Source organism: Phyllobates terribilis, unplaced genomic scaffold, assembly GCF_046119375.1.
Source record: "Phyllobates terribilis strain yellow unplaced genomic scaffold, ASM4611937v1 Scaffold_1__5_contigs__length_1240528914, whole genome shotgun sequence".
Classification (NCBI taxonomy): Eukaryota; Metazoa; Chordata; class Amphibia; order Anura; family Dendrobatidae; genus Phyllobates; species Phyllobates terribilis.
This window is the reverse complement of record NW_027362761.1, coordinates 199870308-199882483: the sequence shown is the minus strand read 5'-3', so window position 1 is coordinate 199882483 and position 12176 is coordinate 199870308.

Below are 12176 nucleotides of genomic sequence, written 5' to 3'. Positions count from 1 at the left end.
TTTTTTACTGTACCTAGCCAAGTAAAACCTTTTGGGCATATTAGCAGTGTGTGGTACTCATTCTATTAGGCCATCTATACTAAGCTCCACCAGCTTTCAAATTACTAATAATTTTTAGCTGCATCTTGCCTGTAAAATAATTTTGGGCATATTAGCAGTGTGTGGTAATCATTCTATTATGCCATCTATACTAAGCTCCACCAGCTTTCAAATTACTAATCATTTTTAGCTGCATCTTAACTGTAAAATAATTTTGGGCATATTAGCAGTGTGTAGTACTCATTCTATTAGGCCATCTATACTAAGCTCCACCAGCTTTCAAATTACTAATAATTTTTAGCTGCATCTTGCCTGTAAAATAATTTTGGGCATATTAGCACTGTGTGGTACTCATTCTATTAGGCCATCTATACTAAGCTCCACCAGCTTTCAAATTACTAATAATTTTTAGCTGCATCTTGCCTGTAAAATAATTTTGAGCATATTAGCAGTGTGTGGTACTCATTGTATTAGGCCATCTATACCAAGCTCCACCAGCTTTGAAATTAATAATCATTTTTAGCTGCATCTAGCCCGGAAAATAATTTTTCTTCCCAATAGTGGTAGCAATAGAAATATGGGGCGCGTGCCTGGCTAACAAAAATATACGCTTCATAACAAAAAACACCAGCCTAGCGCACTGCATTAATAAGATGGCATCATCGTCTCTCCCACTGCTAGGCCTACTACGCCGGCTAGCATTCCTGTGCCTAAAACACAATGTATGGGTCCGCGCTAGCCACAAAGCTGAGGGGTCTAATGCTGCTGCTAACGCTTTATCACAATTCAATTGGCAGATTTTCACAGAGCTCCTCCCCAAAGCCCACCCATCGGGCAACAGTTGCCCACCCTCCCTATGGGATCTAGTGGTGAATAGTTGATGCCATTAATCAGAGCGTCAGTTGCCCAGTCGACGTGGCAAGCATACGGTAAGGCATGGGAAGAGTGGACACGACTAGTAGCAGGCAGACGGGTTGACCAATGTGAACAAGCCAGATTACAAGTCACCATAGAATTTTTCCACCAGCTAATGATGAGGGGCATATCAGGGGCGTCAGCGCAGCGGTGTCTGACCGGAGTAGCATTTCACTTCCAACTACTGAATTGGGGAGATGTGACAAAGAGATTCATCATCAGACAATCCATAAAAGGGTGGAAAAGGGGTCAGCCAAGTCAGGAGTGTAGACGTCCCGTCCCGTGTCACTAAAACTGATTTCTCACATCATATCCCTAACACCATTAACATGACACTCACAATTTGAAGCAACACTACTGTCTACTGCATTTGCGATCGCCTTCTTCAGGGTGCTATGCATAAGCGAATTAGTCCCTCAATCCAAAATTGCCACCAGTGGAGGCTTATTACACCAGGATGTAGTCATTGCCAATAATGCAATACGTCTACGCATACGCAAATCAAAAATGGTTCCAGCGGGCAGGGGCACTTGGGTACTTCTACAACCCACAAACGGTACACTGAGTTGGGTAACAATAGTAAAAACATATATAACCATCAGATCACAAAGTAATTTCTTCCTATCACACATTGATGGAACGCCATTATCAAGATACCAGTTCCAAGCTATATTTAATAAATGCCTAACATCGGCAGGGAACCACACCAAAGATTACGGGACATACTCATTCCGCATAGGCGCGGCCACGGAAGCAGCAAGAGCAGGACTGTCACAAAAGGAAGTTCAGAGGATAGGGAGATGGCGATCCACGTGTTTGGTGAGATACATAAGACCGGAATTGTTATCCTAACGTGGTTTGTTTCTTTTACAGGTGACGCTAAGCCAACAGTGTGGGTGATAGGCCACTCGTATATATATTGTGCAGAAAAAAGGGCGAAAGTCCGCCCAGGCGGGAGGAAATTAGAGTTTCATAGCACATATTTCAACTGGAGAGGTATTAGAGGCCTGCAATGGCCACAGGTACAAATGGAGGTAATCAAGGTAGGGAGAGAGGCAAGAGGTCCGGTCATCTTAGTTATACAGGCCGGGGGAAACGACCTAGGTCATCACAAGAGCGCATAACTAATGGCAATAATGAAACTAGACACTGAGTGCTTCAGAGAATTTTTCACAAAACTAACTATAGTATGGTCAGAGATTGTGCCGATAGCGGTATGGCAAGTTGCGCGAGACATCACGGCCATCGAACGGACAAGGCGGGTAATAAATATTCGGATGGAAAAATTTAGAAGAGACAGAGGCGGTGTAGTGATACGACATCGACAACTGGAAGGAGATAAAGCAGGCCTCATACGGCCCGACGGTGTTCACTTAATGGATATTGGACTGGACAAATTCCTGTCAGGACTCCAGGACGGAGTGGAACAAGCGTTAAGAGTGATGGATGGGGGTCAGAGTCCTGCATACGAGTACGCAGGATCCTCCGTGGCCTGGAAATAGAAAGGACATGTTGGAGAGTTCCACTTGTTAGCCAACTTGCCGGTGTGGAGACACAGGGCATGCTGCAACAAGCTGAATTATTTTAGAAATAAAATACCTTTCTAATGGAATGAGTATAAAGAGTTAGTAAAGCTGTAACCGATCCTCACCTATCCAGTTGTAAGAGTTGAATTATTGTATTGTCAAGGAAAGGGGGGGCGGTAGGGGGGCTGAGCGTCTAGGTTTGGTTGGGGGTCCCTACAGTCTGCCTAGGCTAGGTGCAGTTAAAAATTCTTATTAGATACACAGGCGGTGTAGCTTGCTTCAGAGCTGGGCTACTACGCTGACTAGCAGACACTGAAGCTTTGGAGCAGACCTCTGAGTAAACAGCTCTTCAGACTCAACCATCTGTGTTACCCCAAGCCATAGTGTATGTAGTTTCTTACGGTTAAAAGGGGGGGGGGAGTGACCCAACCCACCTGGAATTGACGATGCCAACGTCACGTAAAACACAGAAAGGGGACTCCAAAAAGAGTCTCCATTTTTTCCAAAAATTGTGGCACAGACACCACTTAAGTGGCATCAATTGCGCCAGAGTTGCTTAAAACGGTTGGTGAGGTGATTTTACCAAATCCTCAAGCTTTTAATCTCCCCAGGATAACACAGGGGTAGAAAAGTCCTTGCGGATCCATGATTTGTTCATCTTTATGAACGTAAGTTTGTCTACATTCTCAGTGGACAGCCGCGTGCACTTATCTGTCAGCACACCACCAGCAGCGCTGAACACACGTTCAGAGAAAACGCTGGCTGCAGGGCATGACAAGATCTCCAAGGCGTGAGTGGCGAGCTCCGGACATTTTTCCAGATTAGAAGCCCAAAATGAGCAAGGGTCCAGTGACACAGTCATGGCTTCGATGTTCACTTGGAGATACTCCTGTACCATCCTCTCTAGGCGTTGACTATGTGTCAGACTTCTTGTTCCCTGTGGCCTTGCAAAGGATGGTCTAAAAAAGTGGTGAAACGATTCCACAAAATTGCTGTTACCAGCAGATACTGTGTTACTGCTACGGTATGAGTGATGAAGACTCGACAGTCCCACAGTTGGCAAGTTAGAACTGTGAGATTCACTACGTGCACCACTGGTGTTTTGTGGAAAAGCACATGTAAGATTCTGCAACAGTCTCTGCTGATACTCCAGCATGCGTGAATCCCTTTCTATGGCGAATTATTTTGGCAAATTTACTTTTGTACCGGGGATCTAAGAGTGTGGCTACCCAGTAGTTGGGATTACTTGGAATTCTGACAATCCGAGGGTCATGCTGCAGGTAGTGCAGCAAGAAGGCACTCATGTGTCTTGCGCATCCAGGAGGACCAAGTCGTTGTTGTGTTGGTAGCGAGGTAAAAATCATGCTTCCTTCCTCTGCCCTCTCCCCCCAACCTTGCACAACAGAAATGTGATCACGGTCTCCCTCATCTGATGAGTCTTCCATGCCCATCGTCAGTTCGTCCTCCATTTCTTCCTCCTCTCCTGCACCTTCCTCAACAGTTTGGCTGCTACCATGCGCCCTGGTTAATCCCTCTCCCCCACCCTCCCATGCCGGCCGCCTTGGTGCTGCCGACCGTCTGGACCTTGGAGATGTTAGCCCTTCCGCATACGACTCCTCCTCTACTTCCTTCACCTCCTCTTGTCCCACCACCTGACTCCGAATTCTGTTTAACGTGTGCTCCAGCATGTAAATCACCGGAATAGTCATGCTGATAATGGCATCGTCAGCACTAAACATCTTCGTCGCCATTTCAAAACTGTGCAGAAGGGTGCATAGGTCCCTGATCTGAGACCACTCCTGCAGCGTGATTTGCCCCACCTCTGGATCTCATTGGCCCAGGCTATACATCAGAACGTATTGCACCAGGGTTTGTCGGTGCTGCCACAATTGCTGCAACATGTGCAGAGTTGAATTCCACCGTGTCGGCACATCGCATTTCAGCCGGTGAACTGGCAGGCCCAACGACTTCTGTAGAGATGTAAGTCATTAAGCTGCGGGATGCGAACGGTGGAAGTGAGCACACAGCGACCGTGCCCTCTGCAGAAAGTCATCTAGTCCGGGATAGTGGGCTAAAAATTGCTGGACAACCAGGTTCAACACGTGAGCCATACAAGGCACGTGTGTGACATTGCCCCGGCGAAGGGCCGCACCCAGGTTTGCAGCACTGTCGCACACGGCCTTCCCTGGTTGCAGGTCCAGTGGAGACAACCATTCATGAAACTGGGTCTCCAGAGCTGACCACAACTCCTCAGCTGTGTGACTCACATTTCCCAGACATTTCAAAGTAAACACCCCTTGATGCCGTTGAGCCCTGCTGCCAGCATAGTAAGGAGGTGTGCAGGATTCCTTCTGCACATTTAGAAAGCGGGTGGCATTACCAGACAGGCTTTGGGTGCAGGTGGAGGACTGATAGGAGGTTGAGGAGGCAGAAGCAGTGGAGGAACTTCTAGATAAAGAGGATTGACGCACAACTCGTGGGGATGGCAAGACTTGGACAGCAGCCCCTTGTCCTGCTGTCACCATAGTTACCCAGTGCCCAGTCAGCGACATGTAACGCCCCTGTCCATGCCTAGTCGTCCAAGTGTCTGTGGTGAAATGCACCCTGTCACACACAGAGTTTCTCAAAGAAGCGGTGATGTTGTGTGTGACATGCTGGTGTAGCGCAGGCACACCTTTCTTTGAGAAGTAGTGCCGACTGGGCATCTGCTACTGGGGCACTGCAACGGACATAAGGTCTCAAAAATCCTCTGTGTCCACCAGGCGGAAAGGCAGCATTTCTGTAGCCAACAGCTTGCAGATCGTGAAATTCAACCTCTTAGCTTTGTCATGGCTAGGAGGAAATGGTCTTTTACTTGTCCACATCTGAGGGACCGAGGGCTGGCTGTTGTGCTTAGACGGGGTTGAGAGGGTGTCCCCGGCAAACTGCCGGTCTGTGAGGAAGATGCAGGCCGAAAAGTTAGGTTGCCTTGATCCAAAGGTGGTGCTCTCGATGTCAGAGAGTGCTCAACACCAGCTGGTAATTCCACTTCCAAATGAAATGATGACCTGCCAATCACACTGGCTGTTGCGGATAAAGAGGTGGCAGGTCTGCGTCCAAAAACATGTGTGACTGCTGTCCCCCCAGTCACAGAGGATGAAGAGGCCGTGGATGCACAAGATGGGGCAGATGGTGGTCGGCCTGGCCCGCTAGGCCGCATTGTAGCACAGTGAGCTTCCCACTGCAACTTATGCTTCATATCCATGTGACGGTTCATGCATGAAGTACTCAAACTATGGATTTTTTGGCCTCTACTTAGCTTTTGGGGACAAATATTACAGATAACACGAGTTGGGTTATCCTTATCGATCTGAAAAAATGCCCAGGCTATGCAAGGCTTAGAGCCCATGCGACCTGAAGAGCCACCACGACTTGTGGTCAGAGGCAGAGTTGTGGTTGAGGATGCAGTTGTTGACATGCTTCCAGTACTACGTCTCTGTCCAGGAAGGCGCAACCTAACCTCGTCGTCACTAGCATCCTCCTCCACCTCCTCTGCTGACCTCATCGACTGGCTGACTGTAGGTTGACAGTAAGTGGGATCTCCAACCTCGTCATCATCACCCTGTGTGTTCTTATACCCGTCATCCTCAGAGCCAACCTCTTCCTGCCCTGACCGAAAAGTCAAGTTGTCGCTCCAATCAGGTATTTGAGTCTCATCGTCTTTTTCATCATTGTCTCCACCAACAGGAGTTACAGTTTGGGAACGAGGGTCTACATTATGCTCAGAACCTTCTTCATCTGGTCCTGGATCCGACTCATAAAGATCTGGGCATCAGTGCAGATCATTTCCTCGTCTGGATTAACAGAAGCTCTGGAGCAGACCTCCGTTTCCCAGGCTATAGTATGAGTAAACAGCTGTGCAGACTAAACCATCTGTGTTACCCCATACTCAGAAGGGCAGCTGGAGACTTGGGAGCTGTGAGGAAGCAAGTGCGATTGGGGTGACACCTCTGAGGACTGGAATATTTGTGATGTTGAAGTTGAGGTGGAGGAGAGCCCACTTGAAGGAGCAATTGATATCCGTTGAAGCACCTGCTGTTTTTGTGCCTCATCTGAAATTTGTAGCGATGGGCGTGTCCGTAAGAAAGAGATCGTATCACATTGTCCACGAAAAGAAGTAGACATCTTAGTTTGGCTGGAAGATGGTCTTTCTTCTGCAGATGTTACTCCCCCCCCCCACCGCGGGGGAGCTTGACCCACCAGTGGACAGGCACCAGTATTGGGAGAGGGGGGCTGGCCGTCAGGGTCCACCACGGCTCTGGCACAAAACCGGCGACACGGAGGTCGCATGGACTGAAACGGACTGGCCGTGTCGGCTTCGCACTCCAGCACAGTCCCTCTGCCCGCTCGCGCCCGTAACCTCAAAGGGATGCGCAAGCGGCTTTTCTTCCCAGGGCTGTTCCCCACCCAGCAGGAACGTGGGGGAGCTCAGGTCGGCCTTCCACTGTACTCCCTTACCTCCCTCGCCCTCTTTCCTTCTTCTCCATCTAATCCTTCGGCTCTGTGGTGTCCGCTCTCCCTCCAGCTCTCTCCTTCTCTCAGGTGGACTACCGCGTGTATTCACACTGTGGTGAATCTTTTGGGCCCAGGCATAAGAAGTTGTCGAGGTAATGGATAATATGTGCCCCCTAAGAAATGTCCATTACAGCCAATTCGAGGAAGCAACTAAACGCCTCAAATAGTGAGCAGGATCTGGACCACCCCATGGGCAAACAGCGGTCTATATAGTATGCTCCTTCCCAGAAGCAGCCCAATAGGTGGACACTATTCAGAGGCACAGGTAGTAAGTAACCGGAATGCCGCATCAATGTCTGTTTTGGCCATTAGGGTGACCCTTCCCAACTTCTTGATCCGCCTGATTGCCTTGTCAAAGGATGTACAGTATATACTACTGTACTTGGTTCCGCGTCGATGTTGTCGTTTACTGACCTGCCCCTTGGATATGACGAATGGTGGATTAGTCCGAATGTATTGGGTTCCGTTTTTCGCACAACTCACAATGGGAATACCGCTACGTCTTGTAAGGAAAGTGTTCTGAATGGAACCGCCATTCTACCTAAAGATATTTCTTTTTTTAATTTTCTTGTCACGACGTCTGGGTGTTGGTAGGCTGATTTTAGATTTTTACTCCAGCCTTTCTTGATTTTAGAAGGGCATGACATGCCTATATCTGTGTCTCCCCCTCCTTTTACTCCTCCACCTCTTTTCTTTCACATGACTATATGTACTTGTCACTTTTCCATGTGTTAGTTGTGTCTTCTGAGCAGTTTGTCAGCTTTTGGACACCTTTGAATGTGTTTTTTATGTGTTTCTATGTGTTTTTGTTTGCCTGCCATTGGTTTTAATGGTGTTCGACGAACAGTTCGGCGAACATACCAGTGTTCAACGAACCGAACCCGAACACTACGGGGGTGGCTCAACATTACTCTTAAGGGGATGTGTATTGTATTGAAGTGTATTGGGAAATTCAGCAAAAGAAGAATCCAAACTGAAAAACAGTAAAGAAAGTCTGAGAGAGACAAAAGCAAAGAATTAGATTAGTCTGAAAGTTTAGACACAATAGAGATTGGACATAAACTGGTACATAATCATTGTCAATGTAAAATCTTTTAATCTATTAAGAAAACCTATAAATATATAAGAGGACTAGCCAAGGAAATTAAGAGATTTTCTTTATTTAACAAATATCACACAAAGATAATAAATGTATATAAAAGGAGAATTTAGGCATAAGCTAAAACCACACATGTGGTCCCAAATACAGGGCTAAATGGTGCACATAACAGTTTTATCCAGAAAAAGCAGCAATCAAAATCAGTTGATCGTGTCCAAAAATATTGACCAATATACAGTACAGACCAAAAGTTTGGACACACCTTCTTATTTAAAGATTTTTCTGCATTTTCATGACTATGAAAATTGTAAATCCACACTGAAGGCATCAAAACTATGAATTAACACATGTGGAATTATATACTTAGCAAAAAAGTGTGAAACAACTGAAAATATGTCTTATATTCTAGGTTCTTCAAAGTAGCCACCTTTTGCTTTGATGACTGCTTTGCACACTCTTGGCATTCTCTTGATGAGCTTCAAGAGGTAGTCACCGGAAATGGTCTTCTAACGATCTTGAAGGAGTTCCCAGAGATGCTTAGCACTTGTTGGCCCTTTTGCCTTCACTCTGCAGTCCAGCTCGCCCCAAACCATCTCGATTGGGTTCAGGTCTGGTGACTGTGGAGGCCAGGTCATCTGGCGTAGCACCCCATCACTCTCCTTCTTGGTCAAATAGCCCTTACACAGCCTGGAGGTGTGTTTGGGGTCATTGTCCTGATGAAAAATAAATGATGGTCCAACTAAAGGCAAATCGGATGGAATAGCATGCCCCTGCAAGATGCTATGGCAGCCATGCTGGTTCAGTATGCCTTCAATTTTGAATTAATCCCCAAGAGTGTCACCAGCAAAGCACCCCCACACCATCATACCTCCTCCTCCATGCTTCACGGTGGTAAACAGGCATCTAGAGTCCATCCATTCACCTATTCTGCGTTGCACAAAGACACGGTGGTTGGAACCAAAGAGCTCAAATTTGGACTCATCAGACCAAAGCAGAGATTTCCACTGGTCTAATGTCCATTCCTTGTGTTCTTTAGCCCAAACAAGTCTCCTCTGCTTAGTGCCTGTCCTTAGCAGTGGTTTCCTAGCAGCTATTTTACCATGAAGGCCTGCTGCACAAAGTCTCCTCTTAACAGTTGTTGAAGAGATGTGTCTGTTGCTAGAACTCTGTGTGTCATTGACCTGGTCTCTAATCTGAGCTGCTGTTAACCTGCGATTTCTGAGGCTGGTGACTCGGATAAACTTATCCTCAGAAGCAGAGGTGACTCTTGGTCTTCCTTTCCTGGGGCGGTCCTCATGTAAGCCAGTTTCTTTGTAGCGCTTGATGGTTTTTGCAACTGCACTTGGGGACACTTTCAAAGTTTTCCCAATTTTTCGGACTGACTAACATTCATTTCTTAAAGTAATGATGGCCACTCGTTTTTCTTTACTTAGCTGCTTTTTTCTTGCCATAATACACATTCTAACAGTCTATTCAGTAGGACTATCAGCTGTGTATCCACCAGACTTCTGCACAACACAACTGATGGTCCCAACCCCATTTAAAAGGCAAGAAATCCCACTTATTAAACCTCACAGAGCACACCTATGAAGTGAAAACCATTTCCCGTGACTACCTCTTGAAGCTCACCAAGAGAATGCCAAGAGTGTGCAAAGCAGTCATCAAAGCAAAAGGTGGCTACTTTGAAGAACCTAGAATATAAGACATATTTTCAGTTGTTTCACACTTTTTTGTTAACTATATAATTCCACATGTGTTAATTCATAGTTGGTTATATATGACTTTTTTTTATCAATTTTTAATTAATTTATTTTGGTAGGAAGCATGAACAAAAACAATGGATCTGAAATTGCTTTTTCATTTTATTTTCACCATGAAGTATAAATGATACATTAACTCATAAAGAAAAAGTGGGAAAAGTCTCCAATAAAAATTAATTCTCACTTTATTTGTGCAAAAAATGTAAATATATAAAGGTCAATGATAGCGGAGATGCAAGAGATTGCATCTATGCTATCATAGACCTTTATATACAGTACAGACCAAAAGTTTAGACACACCTTCTCATTTAAAGATTTTTCTGTATTTTCATGACTATGAAAATTATACATTCACACTGAAGGCATTAAAACTATGAATTAACACATGTGGAATTATATAGTTAACAAAAAAGTGTGAAACAACTGAAAATATGTCTTATACTCTAGGTTCTTCAAAGTAGCCACCTTTTGCTTTGATGACTGCTTTGCACACTCTTGGCATTCTCTTGGTGAGCTTCAAGAGTAGAGATGAGCGTTGTTCTACTCGAACTGTTCGCCAATCTCAAATTCGAGCTGTTTTGGGCGGTGTTCGAGCCGTTCGGCGAACACGAACAATTTGAGAAAAATTCGGCTGTTCGAGGTTATGTTCGATAACTGTTCGTGCACCAAAATCATAACTGGATTTTTTCTCAGTAATGATGAAAATTAATGTTAATACGCAGTTTGAGTGTACAGCGGGGTGGGGGGAGGGGCAGGGGATGGATCTCTTCAGGAACAATGAAGATCTCCATTTTTTTTTCTCTTTCCCGCATTTGCAGTGGGGAGGTGCAATCTGTCAGCCTATCAGCAGCACACACACGGAGCGAAGTGCTTTTTTTCACACAAGCAAGGGCATGTGTCATTGGCAGTGTATGTCACATGTCCTTGCCCTATAAGACCAAGCCATTTTCCCCGTCGCCACCATTTTCTCACTGCTGCAGCTGCGTGTTAGACGGCACCGCTGTTGCTGTGTGCGCTATACCTTGTTAATTTCAAGCCAATTTTCGCACAAATATACAGATAGCTTGGGAGTAGGGAATAGTTGTGATTGCAGTCCTTTTAAGGACTAGGTTACAGCATTTCCTACGACTTTTATCAGGGAGGTCTGTGCTCTTAAATAGATAGGTTGTGGGAGTAAAGACTAATTGTAATTGGAGTCCTTTACAGGACTAGGTTACATGAGTTCCTATCAGTTTTTGCCAGGCAGGTCTGTGCCAGTGCTGTGCAAGTTTTTTTCACAGCATTTGGCTGAATCTAGCAAAGCTAATCCTTTTTGGCCTATTGCAGAGTGTGTTAGTCAGTGGAGTAGCCTATCTGTGTTGCAAGATATAACACCTGTGTATAGGATACCAATTTTTTTACTGCACCTAGTGAAGTAAAATCTTTTGGGCATAGCATCATTCTATTAGTCCATCTATACTGACCTCCATCAGGTTGCAAACTGAATATAATTTTTTTCTGCATCTAGCTCTGAAAAAATATTTGGGCTTCTAGCAGTGTGTGGGACTTGGTCTATTAGTCCATCTATACTGACCTCCATCAGGTTGCAAATTAAAAATAATTTTTTTCTTCATTTAGCTCTGAAAAAATATTTGGGCTTCTAGCAGTGTGTGGGACTTGTTCTATTAGTCCTTCTATACTGACCTCCAGCAGGTTGCAAATTGAATATAATTTTTTTCTGCATCTAGCTCTGAAAAAATAGTTGGGCTTCTAGCGGTGTGTTGGACTTGGTCTATTAGTCCATCTATACTGACCTCCATCAGGTTGCAAATTAAAAATAATTTTTTTCTGCATCTAGCTCTGAAAAAATATTTGGGCTTCTAGCAGTGTGTGGGACTTGGTCTATTAGTCCATCTATACTGACCTCCATCAGGTTGCAAATTAAAAATAATTTTTTTCTGCATCTAGCTCTGAAAAAATATTTGGGCTTCTAGCAGTGTGTGGGACTTGGTCTATTAGTCCATCTATACTGACCTCCATCAGGTTGCAAATTAAAAATAATTTTTTTCTGCATCTAGCTCTGAAAAAATATTTGGGCTTCTAGCAGTGTGTGGGACTTGGTCTATTAGTCCATCTATACTGAACTCCATCAGGTTGCAAATTAAAAATAATTTTTTTCTTCATTTAGCTCTGAAAAAATATTTGGGCTTCTAGCAGTGTGTGGGACTTGTTCTATTAGTCCTTCCATACTGACCTCCAGCAGGTTGCAAATTGAATATAATTTTTTTCTGCATCTAGCTCTGA